At 52.7% G+C, this 20,401-nt stretch overlaps 1 protein-coding gene and 1 long non-coding RNA gene across 4 annotated transcripts in view; both read right to left on the reverse strand.

Annotated features, from left to right (window-relative positions):
* Positions 1-20,401, reverse strand: part of ACYP1 (acylphosphatase 1) — a 428,968-nt gene that overhangs the window by 51,408 nt on the left and 357,159 nt on the right. The gene's annotated exons all lie outside the window — the stretch shown is intronic.
* On the reverse strand, positions 595-9,548 carry LOC133219846 (uncharacterized). Of its 2 annotated transcripts, XR_009727546.1 has the most exons (3): positions 8,582-9,548; positions 8,316-8,476; positions 595-906 (listed from the first exon to the last, which is right to left on the reverse strand). It is a non-coding gene; the product is annotated as an uncharacterized LOC133219846 (long non-coding RNA). The 2 variants fall into 2 exon arrangements; XR_009727545.1 differs by having other exon boundaries at positions 8,316-9,548.

The raw sequence follows: 20,401 nt of genomic DNA on the forward strand, positions 1-20,401 counted from the left end.
GTTTGTTTTTGTTTTGTTTTTAGTTTCTGAGGAATCTCCCTCTTCATCAGCCAAGAAGTTAGTTTTATCAGATGCCTCGCTTTGCACCTGCACCCTGCAAAATGCCATTACAGCAGTGGCAGAGGGATGTGTGTGGTTTTGACAGCAGGTAAAATTATGATGATTTTGAGGGATACGCAGAGGTTTATTTTTTTCTCTCCTTTTCCAGCATATGCTCAGGTCTACTCTTTCTTCTTCACTCACAAACCCGTCCCTCCCCATTAGTCTATTTTACTCTTTAGGAACACAGCATTAAGTAACCCATCAATCAGCTTTGGACCACTGTTTCCCCGGCACCTACCACTGGCTCCTGTCCCCTATCAGCACCGCCATGGAGCATGTGCGCAAGTGGGAGAAGCAACTTAGGTTGTGGTTTAACCTGCCTTCGCACAGGGACAGGGAGGAGCAAGCCTTCCCAGGTGTGCAGTTATGATCACCACAGATGCCAACAGCTGGGTGTGCTAAGGTGTAAGGAAATGCAGGAAGAAAGAAACGGTAACATCACTGGAAAATAAAAAGATCTCTTATTTCTGCTAGATTGAGTAAAAACAAAAGTTACAACACTGTTCCACTTGTATTTCATAAACATCACCGGTCCTCTCTCTCCAGGCAAAACATGCCTTTGATGACAAGCAGTTGAAGGAATCAGCATAAGCTTCAATCTTGAGAGGCTTAAAGCAGCAAACTTCATGCTTGGATGTTCATGTGCAGATCCAGACAGGCCACATCACGGCCAGAGCATTTTAAAGAACACTTCTGTGCTTTCACATCCTTGTGCTTGTGTTTACCAAGACAATATGATGAGGCCCTCTGTATGAAGGAACAGAAACTAAGCCCAACTGAACAGTGATGGAGTGACCTCTTTGCCTAAGGGGAAGTGAAGAGAACCCTCAACAAAAAAACCAAACCTCCCAACACAAGACCTTTGCCCTTCATTTAAATGGCATTTTAGGGAAACACAGTTTTTCTTAGCAGAGCATGTGAGCATCTTTTAAGTGAAGGTTGACTGTGCTCAAATATTCAGTTCATTAAGTTCCGGTTTATTGTCTGAAATGGAATTGCTGCTCACTTATTGCACATTTCACGACATCTTTATTTTTTCTAATCAGTTCACCAACTTTTCCTTACTTGGACAATTAAATTATTTGGAAACTTAACCTTAACAAAATAAATATTTAGCTCTTTCTGCAATATGTCAAAATATATTTGCACAATGAAAACATTCTTTCCATTGCAGCACTTAAGGCAGAAATAGCTATTATTTCATAAGCTTTAAGAAACCTAGATTACTAGAATCTAAAGATATGAAATGTTGTAATGTTGTACCACAAGATTCCTGATGCAACATGTACACCACAAATCTCTCCATGAAGAACATTCCTAATGGCAATGATACATACCCAGCCTTCTAGCACAATTAAAACATTCAATGATGCCTTGTTTTCTGGGGCAAATATCAGAGCAAGTGGCTTGTTCATGTTGAAGTAGCCTGATTTTCTAAAAGTGTGAAGTCAGCCATCAAAGAGCAAATATTTAACTGCCTACAATCGCTTCCCATTGTGGCTGTTCTGTCACAGTACATTTTTAGCTCAGTTGTAGCTTCTCTCGTGTGGATGCATTATGCCAGAAACTGCCGCGCAGGCAAGTTCGGATCTAATTATAAAACCCTATCAGAAATGCTTCAGCATGTTGTTAAAGAAAATAGTAGGGAGCTGTTGTGAGCCTCTTCACAGTCCCCAGCTTTTCACTTTTTAAAGCACTTGGGCATGCAATGGGGCAGTCTTCCCTGAGCGTGCACGGTGATCTATAGAAGAGGGAGAGCATTCTAAGATCCTTTCAGCTGCGGGTTTAGAAATAACTGTCTTGCAGGGACATGCCTTAACGTTTCCACATAGTGGAGGCTGGCAAAATGCTTCCCGTAATTCTGAAACACTTAGAGGGGAGAAGGAGAGATTGATAACTTGTTACACAACTTACCAGATGAAGTGATGACCTATTTTAGCCTGGTTGCTGTGTTAAGTGTTGTGGGAGCTTCGCAATGAGCTGGGAGCAGGTATTCGTTTCACTGCCTCTAACCCAGAGACAAATGGGTGTATCCCCAAAGTAAATATTACCCTTTCATCTGCCAATCATGAAACACTGCCAAGATTGAAACCATTTTGTTTGTGTACACCTTTCACATTTCCAAGCACCCCAAATGCAGTTTCACTGCTGTCTTGAAAATGATGGAGAGAGCAATTAATTATTCAGCTTTCAGGCCTGTGTTAACAAAGGAGCACTGGAAATCATCAGGTATCTCTGTAGTTTGGGGCAGCGATGGCCACTGAGAAAAATATGCCCCTTCCCCACAAATAAATAGTTTTTTCTCCAATAGCAAAGAAGTCCACAGAGTGCTGGCAGTAGGCAATTTTTGCCATACCAAAATGCATCTTTTATCTATGGTAAATGCAGAAAACAACACTAACTTGCTGTCTCCATGAAACAACGTGTGTGGATGTGTGTGAATGATGTAGTTAGACTTGGTTTTTGCTGTTTGTGCGTCAGATGCTGTGGCATTTCTGCATTTTCTTCTTTTAGACAATAAAAAGTTAAAACAATTTTCTCCTTAAAAACTGTTCTAGACTTACTTTCATGCTATAATCCTTCTGCCTTCTGCCTTGCACCTGGCAATCCACTACAGGCTACTGGGAAACTTCTATAAAAACTACACAGGCTTTACGATGCTAATGGCTTGTTTTTACTAAGCATGCAAAATTATTCATCCACTTCTTCTGGAAATTGCAAGGCCTCTTCTTTTAAGGGGCTATATTTGAACTCATTGCTGGGATATAACCATCACAGTCACCATCGTGATCACAATCCAGATAGGGATGTTATTCTGTCAACTAAAAATAAGTCAGTGCCTAATGGCCATAAACCAGCATTGTGCTGCTCTGCCTCCCCTGTAATCTCTCCCAGAGACCCCAGGTACCGTGTGCTGTCCGTCAAGCTAAAATATATAGTGTTTGTGTAAGAGGTATGGAAAAAAAACCCGACCTTTAAGGCATCAGAAGCATAAGGTAATTCCTGTGAGGAGAAAAACTATTGTTATAATATATTTATACGTATCTGTTTCCATTTCACCCAGTGACAGAAGTTATTTGTACCTGAAGTAATTAAAAGTCTTGCATGAGTGTGAATGGGTTTTGTTTGAAATCAAGCGTATGGGGCTGGATCTACAACATGAGTTGGTTTAGGGAAATGAAACATCCTCCATCAAAGACAACCCAGGTTCAATCACACCCAAACCACTTTGAGGAAGTGAGCATTCACGATGCTCCTCTCATCTCTCCCCAGCACTCTGCCTGCTGCCAGGCAGGTTGTCAGCTTTCAAGCAACAGCCTTGCAGGCTCACAAGGTTCCCTCCAAGCTTTCTGAGGAAATCTCCCGCTGCACCTCCCAGCAGCTTCCACCTACTGCCTTCCTGGAGCTCAAAGTTCCCATTCCCATGCCCAACAGGCGGCTCCAGCCAAAGCCCTGCTTGTCCCACAGCCCCGCAGTGTGCACCATGCGAGCTCCCCGACTGGCATAGTCCTGATGGCTGCCCTGTCTGAACAGCAGCTGCATTGGGATGAACTTTCTCAGCAAACACCAATAGAGTCCACCTAGAAATCTTCACCCTCTGCAAGAAGCACCTGGCTTATTAGCTCCCCTCAGCATCCCAGCCCCTGTCCTATCCTGCCCTGACCTCTGTGATAAACATGCCTCTGCTCAGGGAGGTGCTGTGTACACAGGCTTTCAAGAAGCTCTACAAAAGGTTGAATTCAATTGTGTTATCTAAGCCACAGCTCTAAAAAAATAAAATAGAGGCTTGGGGTATTGTCAAGTCTTAACAGGCAAACTCTCCAAGTGAAGTCATGCCATTATTTTAATTTCAGTTGTGAAACACAGTGCAAGCTCAGGGCAACACAAAAGAGATTACGTTTCAAGGTTTGGGGCATAACTGCATGGTTATTCTTTCTTAAAGACTAGAGCTGAGATCCACCTGATCCATCTTAGGGGTTGCATCCCCCTTCCAAGCAATGGAGAGAAAGAGGTTATTCTAGAGGAAAAGAAGCTCATCTCACCCTGAAGCAGACATCTAAATCTGGTGAGGTAAATCGCACACCATGTTTCTTCAAACTGAATTGGTGTTGAAATCAAGATCTAATTGGCAGTTACATTGTGTATTGCTCCTCTGTACAAGTCTGAGTGGGCAGTCTCCTCACCCATAAAGCAAATCAATGAAATGGAGAGATAAAGCCGAGCTATAATGAACAGCAGCTTAAGTAAGAGATGGTTGGCCATGCTGACCCTCGCTCCCTGCAGATCAGGTGGAGTTCTCACTCACCTCATCCCTGTCAACCGCTGGTGACCCCCAGGTCAGCTCCAATACCCCCTCAGACCAACTCCCCCACTGTCCTGTCTCTCGGTAATGGTTAGTTAGGGACATGATAGAGGAGAATGGAGAAGCCCGCGGCAGAAAGACAGGACATATTTACTCCAGCACCAAATCTTCACGGGTTAGAGCTAGCCAGAGGACCTTGGGAGAAGACTCACTATCCTTATAAAACATACACTGCCTTTTAAAAACCTGAGTGTTCCAATCAGCCATATATATGCCAATGCTCTTTAACACTGCTGAATTCTTGAACTAAATGCCTTACAGACTCGCTGTCCAATATCTGTGAAGATATTCCCATAAATCCAGTTGCGTTTTAATAACTGAAAGCTTATCTGACATAAAACTTGTCCTCAGTTGTACCTGATGGGAATGCAGCCAAATCTGTTATCAAGGAAGATGGCTGCCCCAGCTGTGGGGAAACAGCAACTGAAATACAGGAATAGGTATGAGAAAAGGCTTGTGGATGAGGGTGTTGAAGTGTAACTCTTCTAAACAACCGTTAGTTAAAATGAGTTGTGACTTCAGTTGCATTTTTAAAAGAGAAATTCTCAATGTAACCATGGAGGGAGACTTCCACATGCTGAAAGGAATGGGAAAAATACCCAAGAATTAAGAAAACATATTCTTGTGTAGGCTTTGCACATGATACCAGGAAGTTTTTACTGTGTAGGAAGCGTGAAGTCTTGTTATTATTCTACTATGGGGATGATTAAACATCAGAAAGGTTTTTTACTAGAAGTTGGATTTCTTCAAGAGCTAATTTTAATTATTCTTAACTTCTCCGCTATTTGACACTTGTATCTCTCTGTTCTCAAGTTTCTCCTTCTTGTACATAGCAATTAAGCACAAGAGTGCTGGGGAGGGAGCACCAAGATAGGAGAGCGTGCTATTCCCTATTTTAAACACAAAATTAATCTCAGCTGTAGCTGTGGAGCTACTGTTTCTGGATTATATTATTCTTGTATCACCTGGTAATACCAAGGACATTTATGCACAGGGACACTATGTATTTCTAAGACATCTTCATGCTAGATGCAATGGAAAGTTCCAAGCCAGGTTTTGCACTGAAGCCAAACCTTAATGAATGCTTCCAAACTGGTGGGATTTTTTTCCAGTTCAGAGCAGCCTTGCTGGTTATTTGGAGATTAACACGAAGAACATTCCTTCACGCAACTCCTCAGAGCGGTCAGCATCTAACGAATGGCTTACTGAATCTAACCTGGTATACATCAACAACAGAGCAGCTGAACGCTGCTCAAGTCACCAGCTCCTGGGAGGAGGCTTGGCAGCAAAGGCAGCAGTTAGATGGGATGTTTATTGGATGTCTTCCACCAGCTGCACTGTGTGGTGGCTTGAGTGCTAGATTATAAATATTTCCCCTTGTGAAAAGGGGAAGTTGGCTGGATGAGCACTGATTCAGCAGGACATATTCATAGCCTCGGCAGAGATTGGTGTTTAAGAAAGCAGGAATGGGAAGCATCGAATTAGGCCTGGGAAGTCCCCTCTCTCCACAGGCACACGAGGAGAGCACTTATCCCTGGAAGCTAGTCAGCATGGCACGTGGGCAACAGGAATATTAATAACTCCTCTACAGCAAGGCTTCTGAGGGGCAGGATGGCTCACCCAAACCACAGCCTCCGTGGCCACGCAGTGCAGATGGGCAACTTCTGCATTGCAGGGTTCCTTCTGCAAAGGCAAACTGAACCGCTGGGTGTGCAGGAGGCACCCCACAACCCAGGGAAGAGGTATTCTGGTTTTTTCAGTGCTGGCCACGGGCAAGAACTCACTCCTAAGCATCACACCAAAGACTGGTGGGCCTTGAGAGCCTTGCAAGAGTGCCGGGCTAGTGAATACCAAAGGCGGCTGACCGTTGTATGTAAGTCTGATACAGAGTGTTATTTGGTGAGCACAAAAAAGGCCTTCTAGCTGGAGGGAATGGAAAACCAGGCAACAAAGATGGATAAGATGGGCAAACGCAGGTTCTCATCTGTCCTGCAGCATGGCTAGGAAGAGATAATAACTATCAAATGGCAAAGCAAGGGGGAAATTTCCTTTGCCATGCAGGAGCCTTCCCTAAAGGAGCAGGTCACAGGTGAGGTGTCAGAGTGGTGGGATAGCTCTGGAGTTTGTCTTGGTGCTGGCTTTGTGCAAGTGGCTCTGACTCACCAGGGCAATTCTGGACCAAGGGGGTTTCCAGGAGCCTGGGGCTGAAATCCCCAGGGATGTTAGTCTAGACAGGGTGCTCTTCCCTTTGACCTCACTGAGGGCCTCAGCTTCCTCTTTATGCAAGTAACACCAGCTGCCAGGACAGGTTATTTAGGGCTACAGAACAGTTATGAAAGAGCGATGTGAGGAGGGTCTGAGGAAGAAGATGCTCCTGTTGTAAGTATCCTTTTCAGACCACAGTTGTGCCAGGCTGCTCCTTGCTACTGCTCACAGGAAACAATTTTTACTCCTGACATCTTCTAAAGAAACTCAAACAGCCTGAGAATGACTCCTTGCCTGACGCTGGGCGAGAGCTTGTAAAATGAGCTCCAATTCCCCCAGGATAACTAGAGGGAAATCCCAGTCATTAAAGCTTTTGTCAAGTGACGTAAGAGGAGTTGCAAATTAATCCTGCTCTCCATTCATCTCATCCCAGCAGAGATCCCGATAGTAAAAACCAGTCCTCCAACAGCCCCAGGGGAATCCCAGACTGCATCATAGTGCTCTCCTGCCCTTGTATGCAATGCACACGTCTGATACTCGATGTTCGTGTTCATTCTTTCATCCCTCAAGAGTGTGTAGGAGAGGGTATGGGCTGGGTGTGAGTGTGGTGGAAGCACCAAAGGCTTTCCATATTCCATGCCATGGATGTGTGCGACCCTCTCTCTTCTTTCCGAGCAGCTGGTCTGTGGCTGCCTCACCTGCCTTTGGCGTCTCCTAACTCTTCAGGAACAGCCAGCATGGTCTGACAGGGGATGACCTGTGGCTTGTAAGGAAGGGATATGCTGTGGGGGCCCTTCTGGCCTGTCCCGTCCTTGCTAGTCCCTTCCATCTCTGTCTTCTCTGCTCCCTCAGAGGCTGTCTACTACTATTAAACTGAGTCAAATGAAGGAACCTGGTCATCTGGGCAATCAGGATGAATGCCCTTGACCCAGGTGTGCTGTGGGTGCCCACACGTCCTGCAGCCTTGTCATGGGCCAAAGGAGAAGAAGATAATAGAGAATGCAGGAAGACGCTGGTTGTTCTGCACCTTATGGCTGACATCTGGGTTGCAGGGCAGTTGCTCAGAACTCAGTGAGATAAGATAGCAGGCAGGGATGGATACTCACTAAACAACGTCCCCAGGGAAATGTGAACAACTTCCAGCTGGCCTCACAGGCTGAGGGCAAGACTGAGTGAGGAGGGATCCACGGCATGACGCAGATCCCTTTTCCCATCTGATCCTGTCTCCCCCATCAAGCTATTCAACTCCAGGAATTCTGTGTGGTTTTGGGGGAGGGAGGTTGAGTCCAGCATGAGGAGCCGCTGCTGTGGCTGCCTAGCTCACCTCTTGCCATCTTGCTATATATATCTGCAATTCCTGTTTCCAGGAGCTGGCTGGGATCTGAGCCACCTCTTCAAGAGCAGAGGTATCCAGCACTGTGGCATGACACTGGCAGAGCTCCAGGGGCCAGGGCAAAAATTACCTTCACAAGTGGGCACATATCCCTCAGACCAGGAAAGCAAGTTTAAACCTTTTGGCCTTTTTCTATTTTTTTTATTATTATTTTATCAGTTGCTTTTCCATAAATAAAGAATAATAAGGAGATTTTCTCCAGGGCTCTTGTCATCTTCAGTGTCTGACTTGCTCATCTTCCCAAATCCTTACCTTGTCAGCTGAATGCGAATGGAGAACATTAGCCCCAGAGAAGAGGATGAGACACCAAAGCAACCACACAGACACAAAGACATCAGGGAAGGATACGCCCAAGGTCACGGACTGGGTCAATGTCACAGCATAGTGGACAATCACATCCCTGGCTCCCTCTCCTCTGGTCAGACCCGCAAACCAGACAATAAAAATCAAAGCCAGTGAATACAAAGAAAAATCTGAAGTTAGACATTTCCATCTGCGTGTGCTTTGGACAATGACACTATTATTTCTACCTAGTATTCAGAGGCTTTGAGCATGTGTCATCCAGGAAAGGCTCAGCCCTTATCTGGGTCTCTGTACGGGGATGTAGGTGACTGTTTTCCAGCTCCTAGCCTAGGCTGTTTGCTGGCTCTTTTTCCCCGTTAATTTCTTTCTGAGCTCCACACTGTTTTCTGAACCAGCTTTTCACCCTCCAGTGCTACCGAGCCTGGGGCTCCACCGGGATGCAAAGTCAGCAGAGGCAGAGGGGGGCTGGCCAGCTCTGCGGGTCGCCTCCCAGGGAACAGCCGCAGCTCTGTGTCCCAGCCCACGGAGGCACGTTTGCTCAGAGCTCTGGCAGCTTTCCCACCCCGGCACTCCCCTGCTTGGGGTTTGGCCCTCTGAAACGTGTCAGTGGAGAGCTGAGCCTTGGGAGAAGCCCTGCTCCAGCGCCGGTGGTGTCTGCGGCAGCAAGGCGAGGGTCAGCTCAGCGCCGAAGCCTGGTTTGCGTGTGAGCGCTCAGCCTGTGTTCCCAAGAGGCAGGGGCGAGGCGTGGAGCGGTCCCAGAGCTCCTTCAGTAAGCCGTGCACCCCGCCGCAGCCCTCTCTTCCACACATCCATCCCCTGCGACCACACACTAGCCTCACTGACGGATTTTACTTGAAAGCTCTGGCAGGCTGTGCCGCTAATGGCAGAGCCCAGAGCCGGCTCCCCCTGTCTCCCTGGAGTCCCTGCGCAGACGTAGGTGCACGTCACCGACTGCTCTAATTTTATCCATGTTTGATGGCAGAGACGAGCTGAGCAGCAGGGTGGCAGCTATTTTGGTTTTCTCTGTGGCTGTGGGTTATATAAAGCATCCTGCCATGACCTGCGTCGCGCGGGAGCTGCTTCACTTTCCCTGTCTCAGGCACCACGAGACGGTGGCTCGGATGCTCGCTCCCAGCAGCCGACACCTCCACACGCGTGGAGGCTGCGTGGTCCCGGTGTGCCATGTGTACAGAGGGAGCATGGCAATGAGATCCAAGGGCAACCATCCATCCTCCTTGCCACGCGGTGTTGGATGCACTCAGGGGGTTCACCCTTTCCCCTGCCTGCACATCACATGTACTCCGTGCCAGCGTGGACACAGGCAGAGCCTGCCTAGGGCTGGGCGAGCCTTGGCCTGCCAGTGCAGAGCACTGCTGCTCTCATTTCACCCGGGCCCCAGGAACAGCTCCATTAGGTGGCAGCAGCCACAGCAGGCGCAGCAGGAGGCTGGTCTCCCTATGGGACCTCTGCGGGTGTGCAGGAGGCCAGTGGGGCCATGAAAGAACCTCGCACAGCCAGCCCAGCACCAGGGCGCTGGGAGCCAGGCAGTGTGCTGGGAGAAATGGGGGGGGGGGCTCCTGCCCTCACTGCCCTCACTGCCCTCACTGCCCTCACTGCCTGGTGCTCTGGGGTACCTTGGTCTGACACTGGCAGAGCCCCCGTGAGATCCCAGGGGCTGACCTCCTGCACATACCGCATGGTAAGCAGCCAGTGGCGATCCTGTCCCGTGCTGCCTGACCACAGTGCCCAGCCTCCACGCAATAGCTATTTCCCAACTGGGGGGAGTGGAGGCATTACACAGGGCTCCTCGCCTGTGGGGCCTGCAGCTCCTCCACGCCTGGCCCTCCCATGCTGCGGCTTCGTCAGTGGTGCTCCGGTGCCAGGTGCCAGGCTGGCAAGGCAGGGCATCATGCCAGTTTGGGAATTTTTGGCAGGAGGCAGCATGACCAGGACTCCTTCCTCTGTCTGGCACGGGCAGGGTCTGCCGACATGCTAGAGCTCACTGCCTGGAGGGAGTTTTGGGGAATGCCTCTTGCTTTTGTTTCTTGCGCAAGCAAGCAAATTTAATAGTACAATGTGGATTTGAAAGCTAAAGTAATTAGGACGTGTCACGATGCCGACTGGCACCTCCCTGCTCCTCCACTCTCCATGTACAGCTCACGCTGTGCCCAGCTCCTCTGCTGACTCATGTCGAAGCCGCCTTCTCCCAAACGACTGGGGGGTCAGGCCAGGGCCCAGCCTGCTCCATGGCTTTCCTGGTTCCCACACAGTTCCCGCTGGGCCTCCCATGGCCGCACTGGCGGGACGCACCCACTTCCTAAAGAGTCACCTCCTGGGAACACCACCAAGCCTCTGCGGCGGCCACGGCATCCAACATCCCTCCATGGGCATGTGTCCGCCTGAAAGCTGTGCCTGCTGCCTGGCCGCTCCTGGGGTGCAGGATAACCCACAGGGCAAGGGGGCTGTGGTCCATGTACAACCACCACCCACCCACCCAAGGAGCTGCTGGCTGGGCTGAAAGAGCTGCCTCCTTGGCATCTTCCCAGCAGGACCCATATCCGTCTTCCTCCTGCATCCCGCACTGGTGCTTGGAGTCCCATATCCCACAGCACGTCACCACATCCCCTTTTCCAGCACACTCCCCGGGGCAGGCCCTTGGGAAATGGCATGCCGGAGGAGGGATGGGGTGTGCGTGCAGGAGCGTGCATGTGTGCACGTCAGGGAGAAGGAAGCAGGGCTGTGAGTGCTGGAGGCGTTGTGAGCGCCAGGCACAGGCTGACAGGCGAGGGCTGCCGCTCCCGTAGGAAGTTAAACTGTTTCACAACAGTCATGATCACAGCTAGCGGCTCACTCCAAAGCGTTCCTGCTGCTGGGGAGGAAAAGGGCAATCAGCACCAGGAAGATGAGTGTTACCCGGCTTGGGATATGGGGGAGAATCTTGAAGATTATGCAGATGGATTTGAGGTGTGTAGAAGGAGAGGATTTGCGTAGAGAGCACAGCCGCTCCATAAGCTCCTGTAGCGCTGGTCAGGCAGCGTGTGTTCATGGTGTGATGCTATTATGCAGCCCCCTGTGATACTGCTGTGGATGCACCTCCCTGTGAATGCTGCCGGGGGGGGGGTCCCCACCCCCCCACCCCGGCCAGAGCCGCTGAGCTCCAGCCCTCATTAAAGCCTGTCCCAGTGAGGCCATTCAGTAAATATTTGATCCCGGCTTGGAGCCAGGCTTTCCAGGTAACTGGAGTCCTGTTAGCTTGGGGTCACCTACGTGGCCATGGGCTGTTCAAAGAGGCCCAAGCAATCTCAATTCCTCAGCACTCTCCCACATCCTCTCTTCTGTGCCAGTGCATCACTATGCACCGCTGCTTGGCAAACCAGACCCAGGAGTTGATCCAGCAGAAAAGCCAACGTCTTTTGTTTTGCAGGGGTTATCTGTCTGCCAGCACAGCTCATCACAGGGCTCCGGAGCAGCACCGTGCACCACAGCTCGCTCAGGAGGCACCGCCTGTTCCTCCCAGGTTTGGATCACCTGATTTAGAGGGAGCTGAGCAGCACCGCACCCTGCATCATGCTGGCACATGATGGGCGAGTGCCCAGCCACCCAGGCTTCAGCTCTGCCACAGTCCGAGCCCAGCTGCCATAGGCTGGCTTTTCCCACTCCTCCTGGCACAGCACCCAGCCTTTGCCCTGCACTGGTTGCTGACTCCTGACTTTGCTCATAGCCATTTCACCTTGCTGAGCTGGTGGATGACTGATTGACAGCAAGCAGCAAAAGGTTTTCTGCTTGGGGCAGCAGTAAGGAGCAGGAATAGGGTCCCAAGTGAGGAGGGGCAAGCTCAACCCATGGCAAGTCTGAGCAGCAAGTAGCCAAAGATGACCTCCAGCCTTGTGAAACAGTGCTCTGTTTCCAGGCAGGTCACCTGTCTGAACTGGCTTGTGTGCCCCTATGGTGAGCACAAGGGAAAAAAATAGGTGGCTCTCGTGGGAAGTAACAGGGATAACACAGGGACACTCTCCTTATACCCCAGATCTCCAGCCGCTTGCTTTCATGCTGTGTCACTGCTCAGCTGGGCCTGAGTGCCGCCAGGCAGGGCAGGTTTGGGAAGGGGCAGGGCTGGGTAACTGGAACTGCTGCCATGCATTGAACTCTGTCCTCTGCCCCACTGCTCCTTCCCTTGTCCTCTGCCCTTATGCCTGCCTTCCCCTCAGGTGAGGGCCTGTAGCAAGCGAATGCACACCCCAGCCCTGGCAGGGTCACAGACTGTCAGGATTCAGCACTGGGGCGACCTGGTTGACTGAGATAAGGCAGGAGTCAGTGAGGAGGAAGACACTGGGCTAATTGGCCTCTGTGGCTCCCTGCAGTCTAGGAGCTGTAAGCACCCGTGCCAGGAGCCCTGCTGCCTGTTCCCTGGGATGGGGCCAGAGGGCAGACAGCCTGTCCCAGGAACAGGGGAGCAGCACGAATAACTAGCTGCACTTTTTCTTCCTGACTTCAGCATGAAACATGGAGAAACCATCCCCCTTACTATGGGTACCTGGACGTCTGCCTGGACAAGGTGCATCGCAGATGGAAATGGAGAACACTCCATGCGCCAGTGTCAGTAGAGGTGCTGCCTGGGTCAAGGGCTGGGGGAGGGTTCACATCCTGGTGGGACATCCCTCTGTCTGGCCTCAGTCACCCCAGTAGATGACTTTGGGCACACTCTGCACTACAGCTGGCCAAACGCCAGGTGTGATCCCTGCCTTTGGACATCTACCCACCCCTTTCCCACACGGCTGGTGGTCCCCGTATGCCAGTGACCGAGCACCCAAAGCACGCAGGGAGCTGCCGTGACCATGCAGAAGGTCTTTTCTCACGCCCGGTGATTACCTTTCCAAACACAGGCACTTCAGGCTTGCCCTTGAGAAGCAAACACTAATTTCAGCCGCACCCTTTCCTGCCCCGGGGCTGCAGGGCAAGGGTATCCTCAATGTACACCGTGTTCACCAGTGAGGGGTGTGGGACAGGAACCAGCCCTCATAAAATTGCCCGGATTGAACCTGCTGCTCTCTGCCTGCCAAACCAAACAGAGCTGATGTAAAGCAAGCAACAATGACAACAGCCTGGCTGCTGGCGAGGGTTGGGCAAGCAGCTGGTTTCCAGTTTGCTGGCCTCAGCAGATGGTGGCGGCGGGAACAGGCGCTGGGAGTTCCCACCCCGCAGGCACCCGACACCGTGCCAAGGCCAGGGCGGACCCGAGGTTCCCTCCTCTCCCATCTGCCTGCGGCACTTGTGCAACCCCCGGTGTGAAGACAGCCTTTGGGTTTGAGGGGAGCCCCAGCTGCTGTGACACACACACACCGGCCGTGGCGTGGGGGGAGATACCAGTGTGTGGGTGCCCTCCCACCCCACTCTCCTCGACAGCATTTCACCTGGGAGGGCTTTGGCTGCTGTGTGTTGCAGGGGAGGAAGCTGATGTCAGAGGAAGGGACACCCAGAGCACACCCAAAGGCTGGCAGCTGGGCTGGAGGCAGGGCACCGGGAGTGGGGCTCCCTGGAGCAGCCTGTGCTGCCCTGGCACACAGGGAGGAGAATTTGGTCTGTCTGGCCTCTGCTGGGTACCACTGCTGCAGGTTTCAGGAGCACACGCTGGCCCCAGGCAGCTGCTGGGTGGTTTTGGCAGAGCAGGCTTTGCAGAGGATGCTGGTGGGATGGACCTGACCAGTCCTCACGAGATGGACCAGAACACACTGCAACATCTGTGGTTCACTTTTTTGTTCCATTCTTTCTGTTTTGAGGCCACATTTCTGAGCGTTGCTGGACACACACTTCACATGCACACCCCACTCAGCACCCCAGGCAATAAGCATGGCAGGCCTGTGGCACATGCGTGTGCCTGTGTGTGCAGAGGTGCAAGAGCTTGTGCCTGGCTCCTTTCAGAGCAGTGCCTACAGCGTGGCCGCTGGCCAGCCATCCGTCCATCCAGCCGTCTTGTCCATGCATCTGGCTAGCTGTCTATCTGTCCATTCTTCTCAGCTCTGATCCTGCCAGGCTGTTAGTCCCACAGTCAGGCTCCCCAGAGCAGTGGGCTGCGCAGCTGGTCCAGGTTAAAAGTAAATACCCCTTTCCAGCAGGGTTACTTTTAACCCCGGGCCCTTCTCAGTTTCCAAACCCCTGCCCTCCTGGCCTGATGCCTGAAGAGGTGCTGCTTCAGCTGGGACTGCCGGCTGACCGGATCGCTGCTAACCCGTACCCCGGGCTGCTGCCTTCTGCCCGTGGAAGCTCCCTGGGCTGGGCGGGCAGCAGGGGCTCGGCCCTGGCGCCGGCAGCCGCGTGGGCAGGACGCCCGAGGAGGACCAGGCCCGGGGCCGTCGCCGGCGGCTCCCAAACAGACAACAGCAGCTCCTGCTGCCATGGCGACCCGGCCCCACCCTCTGCCGCTGCCATGGCGACGGGGCTCCACCCCTCCCGCCGCGGCTGACGCCGCCGCCTGCGTCGCCCGCGAGCTCCGGCGGGGAGAGGAGGGAGGGGGAGGGCGATGACGTTACCGTCCCGTTTCTACGGAAACCACGCACCGACGTCAACAGGTTTGTGTGTTTTCAACGTCCCGCCGTCTCCCTGGCAACGTCAGGCGGTCGGCCCGGCCCCAGCAACAGCGCCGCGATTGGCCGGCAGGGGCGGGGGCGGGGTCCGGTGACCCTCCCACAACCCGCGGCGGGGCGGCTTGTGCCCGCCCGGCCCCGCCGCTGTCCCGGCGGGAACACTGGCCTCAGCAACCGCCTGCAGCCTCCCGTGGCCAACGCGGAGGGGCCGGAGGGGTCCCGGGCACCCCCGCCGATGGGCCGCAGAGAGGCAGTAGGCCCTGAGAGACCGGTGTGTGCTGTGGGAGGCTGCGGTGCTCCCCTTGTGCCCGGCGCTGTGTTCCGGCTGTGTGACCCCAAACCCACATCTCCAGCCTCCACTTCCTCCCAAGGGCAGGGACGCTTTCCAGGCTGTCTCCAGGCCCCGGGAGACAAGGCTTGCCTGGGGAAGGCAGGAGGGAATCCCTGTGTGCAGGAACTGGGGGCGGGCAGCTCTCCTGGCCGTTGACTGGGGCTTTTTTCTGGAACACAGGGCGCCTTTTTCTCTGAGCTGGTGCCGGCCCACACCCACACTCGGTGCCCAGAGAGGCCAGTGCTGTCAAAGGGTATTTCATACAAGTGAGAGGTGCCAGTTTTGCAGCCCACTGAGCTCTGCTGAGATCCTAAAGCAAGCAGGGTGAGAGCAAGTTAACCTCTCCCCACTGGCAGCCCAGCTCTCTGAGAGGGGAGTACAGAGGAGGATAAGCCCTCCATGTGCAACCATCCCGTCAAACCCAGTCACAAAGTGGATCACTGTGCCTCTTCTCTGGGGGTAGGTACTTGAGTTCCGGGCCTGTACTCTCTGCCCTGTCTATTGTCTACATGTTTTCCATCTGAACTCAACAGGGAAGGAAATGGCCAATGTCTTTAGATGCTGGTATGGACCTGGGTAATGGCAAGTGCTTTCCTTCACTTGGAATGAACTATGAGCTGGGAGCAGTGAGCAACAGAGACTCTCCTCTGGACCCAGAGAGAGAGCAGAGCACCCTGATCTTCAGATCTCATAGTCTTCCCAGATCTCTCTGTGCAAGCATATGCTTAGCTCTTGCTGAAGTTGCACAGATACTTAGGGATGAGTTAACACAAAAGATGTTTCCCCCTCCCAGCAGTTCTCCCCAGCCAAACCAAATTGCTTGGCGGACCTGGATCCTTGGGGAGGATCAAAGCCTCAGGCCTGGGCTGGCAGTACTCCACGCTGTTTACATGTATGTATATTCATGGCACTGTTAACCCTAGATTATTTAATAGTATTGAATTTTGTATTTATTACATTTCTTAAATACCATCTAAGGAACCTCATTTTCCTGAGGTATTCCCGGTGTTTGTTCCTAGGGCAGAGGAGGCCAACTCTCCATGTAGCCATGCCTCGTCATTTATTCTCTTACATTACTGAGGTGTCTATTCCTGCAGTGGCAACATCTTTCCACAGAGATTCCTTCTGCTCTGCCTTGTGTGCAGCCTGACTGTCCAGCCCAAGGTACAGCTCAGCCAGAGCAGGGAGCAAACACCTTGCTTTTAAGTATCACCATTTCCTTCCAATAGCAGCAACTGAATGTGACTCTCCCCAGACCAGGGCTGAGTCTCTGCGAGTTCCTGCAACAGCCCCATCACAGTGAGAGAGCTGAGGACTCACGAAGAGACCTTGCTTGTGTTAGTGGCTGTCCTTCGGGGCAGCCTTCCCCGTGTGCTGGTCTCTGACACCAAATAGAACAGGAGGAAGGTGATCTGGGGACTACCTCCACTGAAGCAGGGCTGTTTCTCCAGGCAGCGACAGAGCCTCAGACTGTGCCACTCCCTCGCAGGCTATCTTCAGCTTTCTGATCCTTTGTTTGTCCAGCATTCCCTTGAGCCATTCCCCAGAGCACTCCCCAGTCATAACAATTAGAAGGTTTCTTTCTGCTCTGAGCCAGTCTTTCACATCCTGTCCCTTCACTTCTGCTACTTTGTTCTCCGCCTGTAACAAAATCTCCTTAGCTAAGCACACTGGCCTTTTTCCTCCTTTGTCTCAGCACTTCTTCCTTTGCCACCCTTGGCCCATTTTCTTCAAGAGCCACCACACTGATGGAGGAGCAGGACCCCTTTACCCAGACCCCAGCCCATGCCATGGCACAATCATTGCTGCAGCTGCCCAGCCCCTTGGGAAGGAGGCAGCCTGTGCAACGGGACTGTCCAGCTGCCACCTCCAGAAAGCTCCTGGGTGCAATGAGAAGCCCAAGCTTTCTCTTGGTTGTGTGGGGTTTTATTGAAGGCTGCTTGCGGGGTTCCAGTGAGGAAAGCACAGCTGTGCTTGCCTCATTTAGATTTCGTTTGATTATCAGAAAAGACCTGCATCAGCCTGTCTATCACTGGGTTTGAACGTGCTGCCTCTCACCAAGTGCAAGCTTCTTGCCTTTCATTTCTGGGATTTCACTTCTAAATATCGAGTGGTTCCACAACTGTATGGGTCATTTAGTTTCAGGTGTTTTCCTCTTCTCCCCTCTCCTCCTGGTAGGTTGGTGCCCTTGGATTATAACCATGAGCATGCACAACGCCCTGGGACAGGCCTATGGCACTGGAAACGACTGGGAGATAAGCGGCAACTTGGCAGCATTGCTCTGGCTCTGTTGCAGCACATGAAGGGATGGCATCGGCAGCAGCAGGAGCTGTGGCTGGAGAACTTTGTGCTTGAATTACTCTGGGTTATGGACCCTCCCTCATGGGGTGACAGCTACCAGCCTGCCCCCAGGGCAGTGGGGTACAGAGGAAGTGCCACAATGGGTGAAGCTGCCTTTTGACCTGCTGGCTGTCAGTGGCATGGGGTTTTGTGAGCTTGTGGAGTGAGGTGCAGCCATGCCTGGTGATCTGCATCCACCATAGTGCAGGTGAAAGCAGGAGACAGAGTGGTGAGAATGGGTGGAGGGCTCGACAGCATCATCTGCAGTAATTGGCAGCCCATGGCATGCGGCTGCACGACCACGAGATGCCGGGATGTCTCTGCTTGCAGTGTTTATTCTTTAGGATGTCCCTGTCACACACCCAGCAGTTGTGATTATTAATTATTGTTTATACTTTGCTTTGGCTATGCACTGCATTTTAAAGACCAGCAGAAGTGGGAACCCTGCCCTCATGGAGGCTCCCAGGCCAGGTGTGGGGAGCCCAGGCCCCTGGGTAATGTGCTAAAAGAACTTCCAGCCCCTGCTCCCCAGCAACATAAAGAGAAGGGGCAGGCCCTCACCACTGGTTTATCAGTCCCCTTTCATGCTTCTTCATCCCATTTGCTCCCTCCTAGCTGCACAAGCCTTCCTGGGGCCAGACAGGCAAAGAGGGTTCCTCATTCTGCACTGGGAGTGTATGTGGCAGGGAACACTGAGAACAGCGGGTGTGCAGGTGGAATATCACTAATGCTTCTGGTGCCTGCTCATCAAGTCTGTACCACAATGGGTGTTCAGGCTATTGCATGGATCTTCTGATGGTATGGGCATGGTGTGTGGCCAGGCAGTGGTGGCTTCTCAGTGCAGAGGGGTATTTTACAGTGAGGAGCCATTTTTCGGTCCCTGCAGCAGTGTCCCCTGCATGCCAGCCCTGCTGCTGGGCTCCGGCCTCCAATTCTCATTCCCATCCATCCCAGCAGCCCCTGGTTAGTTGGAGGCCCATGTCTGTCACAGTGTGTGCCCAAATAGGGAACACGGAACCACGCTGCGGTCAGTGCTGCTGACAGAGGGTGGGTCAGGGCTGTCACATCGGTGCCAAAGTGCCACACTGCTGGTATGAACTTTCCCCTGGTGAGTGGCCAAATTTAGGCACAGCCATCTCCTGCCCCCAGAGTGGGTTTTGGCTGTGCAGATTGCACTGCCCCATATGCCTCAGGCACTTATCTGCTGTGATTTTCTAAGCCCAGGATCAGTCACAAGCTCAGCTGAAGGAGGGGTGTGAGAGCAGGGCCAAGTTCCCTTGCTACACTCACTGGTTGGGGAGCTCACTGCAACCTTGTAAGCCCAGGAGCTGCAAGCTTTACCACCTCCCTGTTTAGCAGTAAGAAAAGTGGGGGCCAGGCAGATGGAGGGGCCCATTGGTACCCAATACAAGATCCTCATTGGATGGGTGCTGTCCTTCTGCCCTGACAGCACCATTGCGATACCCAAGCAGTGCAGAGTCATGGCCTCTTCTGTCTGCCCAGGTACATGGGAAGGGCCATCTCCCTGCCAGGGTGGTCAGCGGCTACCTCCTCCTCACCGGCACAGGATGTAGCCATGACATGGACTTGTCTGGAGCTGGCAGAGCCAATCATGCTGGAATGGGGAACACCTACCCCTGGGTTGAGGAGAATCCCAGTCCCTAAAGTGGTGCACCCCTATGGCTGAGGCACAGCTGAGCACTGCCAGAGCCTGGCAAAACCCTGCTGGCTCTGGATGTACAGGTTTAATAATGTTGTAGTGCTTGATGGACTCATAGTCTGTCCTCAGGTTGTGCTAGTTTGGAAGGGCAGAACGCCTCTGCCTGTTCCTGGCTGGTGATGGGGGCAAGGAGCCTTCATCAAGCTCTGGCAGCACACTGGTGAGGGCAGCCCGTCACCCGGGCAGGAGGGTTTGTGCTCTGACTCTGCTTTGTCCCTGCGGTACTGCTTGCTTCCCTTTTTATTCTCTCACAGGCTGCAGTAAAACGTGTGCACCCCACGTTCGGAGCAAACAAACCCACGTCATGTGTTTTCGCTTTCTCTGTTTCCTTGCCTCCACGTGTTAGAAATGTGCAGCATCTGTGCACTTTCCATTTGGTACAAACAGAGCACATTCGGTCGCCAGCAGAGATGGCAACAGATGGTTTGCATGGGCACCACGAAAATATTTTGGGCTCTGGTGAAGCGGGTCCCCCTCCCTCATTTCCAGACCCTGTTTTCTAGAGGCAGGCGGTTTGGCCAGAGGAACCCTGGGGCAATCTGTGGACAGCAGCAGGGCTAAGTGGGTATTTACTGAAATGTGCTGGCAAATGGTTGGGACTTGAAATTGTGTTGGGGGCTTTCACCCGGGCTGGGCACCAGTGTGGCAACCCAGTCTCTGCTGGGGAAAGGGCTGCTGGCAGGGACAGCAGGGTGGTCTTTGCTAATTTGCTGGCACATCTCCCATGTGCAGTGCTGAGGGGGAGCCTCCTTGCCTGCAGCTTGGGACATGCTCACCCCACTGCTTAGGCTGCCAGCATGGGGGAGTGCTGGCCCGGGCAGGGAGCCCCCGGCAGCACAGGGACCTGGGGTGGCTGACAGCTGCCCGGAGAGGGGCTAGCCCACCGGCCGGCGCTGCACTGGCCAGAAGCAGTGCTGGCCCCCAAGGGTCGTTTCCCAGGGCGCGGTGCAGGCCGTGAGCAGCAGCAGTCCTTGGCTGTCCCCTCCGCTCTGACGGGCAGCTCAGAAATAGCAGCTGGCCCAGTTCTCCCGCCCCCGTGGCCCAGATCTCGAAGAACGGAGGT

Source organism: Neopsephotus bourkii, unplaced genomic scaffold (genome assembly GCF_033783945.1).
Source record: "Neopsephotus bourkii isolate Nb327-2 ecotype Australia unplaced genomic scaffold, CSIRO-AGI_Nbou_v1 NB_1376, whole genome shotgun sequence".
Taxonomy (NCBI): domain Eukaryota; kingdom Metazoa; phylum Chordata; class Aves; order Psittaciformes; family Psittacidae; genus Neopsephotus; species Neopsephotus bourkii.